This window comes from Pseudophryne corroboree, chromosome 2 (assembly GCF_028390025.1).
Source record: "Pseudophryne corroboree isolate aPseCor3 chromosome 2, aPseCor3.hap2, whole genome shotgun sequence".
Taxonomy (NCBI): domain Eukaryota; kingdom Metazoa; phylum Chordata; class Amphibia; order Anura; family Myobatrachidae; genus Pseudophryne; species Pseudophryne corroboree.
In genome coordinates, this window is record NC_086445.1 from 345398072 (window position 1) to 345404071 (window position 6000).

The following is a 6000-nucleotide window of genomic DNA, read 5'->3' on the forward strand; positions in this document are numbered from 1 at the left end:
CACAAACTGGCTCTACAGAGGCAAGATGTCCACCTCATCTTCACCCTCCGATATATCACCGTGTACATCCCCCTCCTCACAGATTATCAATTCGTCCCCACTGGAATCCACCATCTCAGCTCCCTGTGTACTTTGTGGAGGCAATTGCTGCTGGTCAATGTCTCCGCGGAGGAATTGATTATAATTCATTTTAATGAACATCATCTTCTCCACATTTTCTGGATGTAACCTCGTACGCCGATTGCTGACAAGGTGAGCGGCGGCACTAAACACTCTTTCGGAGTACACACTTGTGGGAGGGCAACTTAGGTAGAATAAAGCCAGTTTGTGCAAGGGCCTCCAAATTGCCTCTTTTTCCTGCCAGTATAAGTACGGACTGTGTGACGTGCCTACTTGGATGCGGTCACTCATATAATCCTCCACCATTCTATCAATGTTGAGAGAATCATATGCAGTGACAGTAGACGACATGTCCGTAATCGTTGTCAGGTCCTTCAGTCCGGACCAGATGTCAGCATCAGCAGTCGCTCCAGACTGCCCTGCATCACCGCCAGCGGGTGGGCTCGGAATTCTGAGCCTTTTCCTCGCACCCCCAGTTGCGGGAGAATGTGAAGGAGGAGATGTTGACAGGTCGCGTTCCGCTTGACTTGACAATTTTGTCACCAGCAGGTCTTTCAACCCCAGCAGACCTGTGTCTGCCGGAAAGAGAGATCCAAGGTAGGCTTTAAATCTAGGATCGAGCACGGTGGCCAAAATGTAGTGCTCTGATTTCAACAGATTGACCACCCGTGAATCCTTGTTAAGCGAATTAAGGGCTGCATCCACAAGTCCCACATGCCTAGCGGAATCGCTCCCTTTTAGCTCCTTCTTCAATGCCTCCAGCTTCTTCTGCAAAAGCCTGATGAGGGGAATGACCTGACTCAGGCTGGCAGTGTCTGAACTGACTTCACGTGTGGCAAGTTCAAAGGGCATCAGAACCTTGCACAACGTTGAAATCATTCTCCACTGCACTTGAGACAGGTGCATTCCATCTCCTATATCGTGCTCAATTGTATAGGCTTGAATGGCCTTTTGCTGCTCCTCCAACCTCTGAAGCATATAGAGGGTTGAATTCCACCTCGTTACCACTTCTTGCTTCAGATGATGGCAGGGCAGGTTCAGTAGTTTTTGGTGGTGCTCCAGTCTTCTGTACGTGGTGCCTGTACGCCGAAAGTGTCCCGCAATTTTTCTGGCCACCGACAGCATCTCTTGCACGCCCCTGTCGTTTTTTAAAAAATTCTGCACCACCAAATTCAAGGTATGTGCAAAACATGGGACGTGCTGGAATTTGCCCATATTTAATGCACACACAATATTGCTGGCGTTGTCCGATGCCACAAATCCACAGGAGAGTCCAATTGGGGTAAGCCATTCCGCGATGATCTTCCTCAGTTGCCGTAAGAGGTTTTCAGCTGTGTGCGTATTCTGGAAACCGGTGATACAAAGCGTAGCCTGCCTAGGAAAGAGTTGGCGTTTGCGAGATGCTGCTACTGGTGCCGCCGCTGCTGTTCTTGCGGCGGGAGTCCATACATCTACCCAGTGGGCTGTCACAGTCATATAGTCCTGACCCTGCCCTGCTCCACTTGTCCACATGTCCGTGGTTAAGTGGACATTGGGTACAACTGCATTTTTTAGGACACTGGTGAGTCTTTTTCTGACGTCCGTGTACATTCTCGGTATCGCCTGCCTAGAGAAGTGGAACCTAGATGGTATTTGGTAACGGGGGCACACTGCCTCAATAAATTGTCTAGTTCCCTGTGAACTAACGGCGGATACCGGACGCACGTCTAACACCAACATAGTTGTCAAGGACTCAGTTATCCGCTTTGCAGTAGGATGACTGCTGTGATATTTCATCTTCCTCGCAAAGGACTGTTGAACAGTCAATTGCTTACTGGAAGTAGTACAAGTGGGCTTACGACTTCCCCTCTGGGATGACCATCGACTCCCAGCGGCAACAACAGCAGCGCCAGCAGCAGTAGGCGTTACACGCAAGGATGCATCGGAGGAATCCCAGGCAGGAGAGGACTCGTCAGAATTGCCAGTGACATGGCCTGCAGGACTATTGGCATTCCTGGGGAAGGAGGAAATTGACACTGAGGGAGTTGGTGGGGTGGTTTGCGTGAGCTTGGTTACAAGAGGAAGGGATTTACTGGTCAGTGGACTGCTTCCGCTGTCACCCAAAGTTTTTGAACTTGTCACTGACTTATTATGAATGCGCTGCAGGTGACGTATAAGGGAGGATGTTCCGAGGTGGTTAACGTCCTTACCCCTACTTATTACAGCTTGACAAAGGGAACACACGGCTTGACACCTGTTGTCCGCATTTCTGGTGAAATACCTCCACACCGAAGAGCTGATTTTTTTGGTATTTTCACCTGGCATGTCAACGGCCATATTCCTCCCACGGACAACAGGTGTCTCCCCGGGTGCCTGACTTAAACAAACCACCTCACCATCAGAATCCTCCTGGTCAATTTCCTCCCCAGCGCCAGCAACACCCATATCCTCCTCATCCTGGTGTACTTCAACACTGACATCTTCAATCTGACTATCAGGAACTGGACTGCGGGTGCTCCTTCCAGCACTTGCAGGGGGCGTGCAAATGGTGGAAGGCGCATGCTCTTCACGTCCAGTGTTGGGAAGGTCAGGCATCGCAACCGACACAATTGGACTCTCCTTGTGGATTTGGGATTTCAAAGAACGCACAGTTCTTTGCGGTGCTTTTGCCAGCTTGAGTCTTTTCAGTTTTCTAGCGAGAGGCTGAGTGCTTCCATCCTCATGTGAAGCTGAACCACTAGCCATGAACATAGGCCAGGGCCTCAGCCGTTCCTTGCCACTCCGTGTGGTAAATGGCATATTGGCAAGTTTACGCTTCTCCTCCGACAATTTTATTTTAGGTTTTGGAGTCCTTTTTTTACTGATATTTGGTGTTTTGGTTTTGACATGCTCTGTACTATGCCATTGGGCATCGGCCTTGGCAGACGACGTTGCTGGCATTTCATCGTCTCGGCCATGACTAGTGGCAGCAGCTTCAGCACGAGGTGGAAGTGGATCTTGATCTTTCCCTAATTTTGGAACCTCAACATTTTTGTTCTCCATATTTTAATAGGCACAACTAAAAGGCACCTCAGGTAAACAATGGAGATGGATGGATTGGATACTAGTATACAATTATGGACGGGCTGCCGAGTGCCGACACAGAGGTAGCCACAGCCGTGAACTACCGCACTGTACTGTGTCTGCTGCTAGTATATAGACTGGTTGATAAAGAGATAGTATACTCGTAACTAGTATGTATGTATAAAGAAAGAAAAAAAAACCACGGTTAGGTGGTATATACAATTATGGACGGGCTGCCGAGTGCCGACACAGAGGTAGCCACAGCCGTGAACTACCGCACTGTACTGTGTCTGCTGCTAATATATAGACTGGTTGATAAAGAGATAGTATACTCGTAACTAGTATGTATGTATAAAGAAAGAAAAAAAAACCACGGTTAGGTGGTATATACAATTATGGACGGGCTGCCGAGTGCCGACACAGAGGTAGCCACAGCCGTGAACTACCGCACTGTACTGTGTCTGCTGCTAATATATAGACTGGTTGATAAAGAGATAGTATACTCGTAACTAGTATGTATGTATAAAGAAAGAAAAAAAAACCACGGTTAGGTGGTATATACAATTATGGACGGGCTGCCGAGTGCCGACACAGAGGTAGCCACAGCCGTGAACTACCGCACTGTACTGTGTCTGCTGCTAATATATAGACTGGTTGATAAAGAGATAGTATACTCGTAACTAGTATGTATGTATAAAGAAAGAAAAAAAAACCACGGTTAGGTGGTATATACAATTATGGACGGGCTGCCGAGTGCCGACACAGAGGTAGCCACAGCCGTGAACTACCGCACTGTACTGTGTCTGCTGCTAATATATAGACTGGTTGATAAAGAGATAGTATACTCGTAACTAGTATGTATGTATAAAGAAAGAAAAAAAAACCACGGTTAGGTGGTATATACAATTATGGACGGGCTGCCGAGTGCCGACACAGAGGTAGCCACAGCCGTGAACTACCGCACTGTACTGTGTCTGCTGCTAATATATAGACTGGTTGATAAAGAGATAGTATACTCGTAACTAGTATGTATGTATAAAGAAGGAAAAAAAAACCACGGTTAGGTGGTATATACAATTATGGACGGGCTGCCGAGTGCCGACACAGAGGTAGCCACAGCCGTGAACTACCGCACTGTACTGTGTCTGCTGCTAATATAGACTGGTTGATAAAGAGATAGTATACTCGTAACTAGTATGTATGTATAAAGAAAGAAAAAAAAACCACGGTTAGGTGGTATATACAATTATGGACGGGCTGCCGAGTGCCGACACAGAGGTAGCCACAGCCGTGAACTACCGCACTGTACTGTGTCTGCTGCTAATATATAGACTGGTTGATAAAGAGATAGTATACTCGTAACTAGTATGTATGTATAAAGAAAGAAAAAAAAACCACGGTTAGGTGGTATATACAATTATGGACGGGCTGCCGAGTGCCGACACAGAGGTAGCCACAGCCGTGAACTACCGCACTGTACTGTGTCTGCTGCTAATATAGACTGGTTGATAAAGAGATAGTATACTACTAATATTATATACTGGTGGTCAGGTCACTGGTCACTAGTCACACTGGCAGTGGCACTCCTGCAGCAAAAGTGTGCACTGTTTAATTTTAATATAGTATTATGTACTCCTGGCTCCTGCTATAACCTATAACTGGCACTGCAGTAGTGCTCCCCAGTCTCCCCCACAATTATAAGCTGTGTGAGCTGAGCAGTCAGACAGATATATAATATATATATAGATGATGCAGCACACTGGCCTGAGCCTGAGCAGTGCACACAGATATGGTATGTGACTGACTGAGTCACTGTGTGTATTGCTTTTTTCAGGCAGAGAACGGATATATTAAATAAACTGCACTGTGTGTCTGGTGGTCACTCACTATATAATATATTATGTACTCCTGGCTCCTGCTATAACCTATAACTGGCACTGCAGTAGTGCTCCCCAGTCTCCCCCACAATTATAAGCTGTGTGAGCTGAGCAGTCAGACAGATATATAATATATATATAGATGATGCAGCACACTGGCCTGAGCCTGAGCAGTGCACACAGATATGGTATGTGACTGACTGAGTCACTGTGTGTATCGCTTTTTTCAGGCAGAGAACGGATATATTAAATAAACTGCACTGTGTGTCTGGTGGTCACTCACTATATAATATATTATGTACTCCTGGCTCCTGCTATAACCTATAACTGGCACTGCAGTAGTGCTCCCCAGTCTCCCCCACAATTATAAGCTGTGTGAGCTGAGCAGTCAGACAGATATATATAATATTATATATAGATAATAGATGATGCAGCACACTGGCCTGAGCCTAAGCAGTGCACACAGATATGGTATGTGACTGAGTCACTGTGTGCTGTGTATCGCTTTTTTCAGGCAGAGAACGGATTATAAATAAAAGTGGTGGTCACTGGTCACTATCAGCAAAACTCTGCACTGTACACTACTGAGTACTCCTAATGCTCCCCAAAATTAGTAAATCAAGTGTCTCTCTAATCTATTCTAATTCTAAACGGAGAGGACGCCAGCCACGTCCTCTCCCTATCAATCTCAATGCACGTGTGAAAATGGCGGCGACGCGCGGCTCCTTATATAGAATCCGAGTCTCGCGATAGAATCCGAGCCTCGCGAGAATCCGACAGCGTCATGATGACGTTCGGGCGCGCTCGGGTTAACCGAGCAAGGCGGGAAGATCCGAGTCGCTCGGACCCGTGAAAAAAAACATGAAGTTCTGGCGGGTTCGGATTCAGAGAAACCGAACCCGCTCATCTCTAATATATAGTAAACAACACCTTCTAGGGTTGTTTATATACATTTATAGCG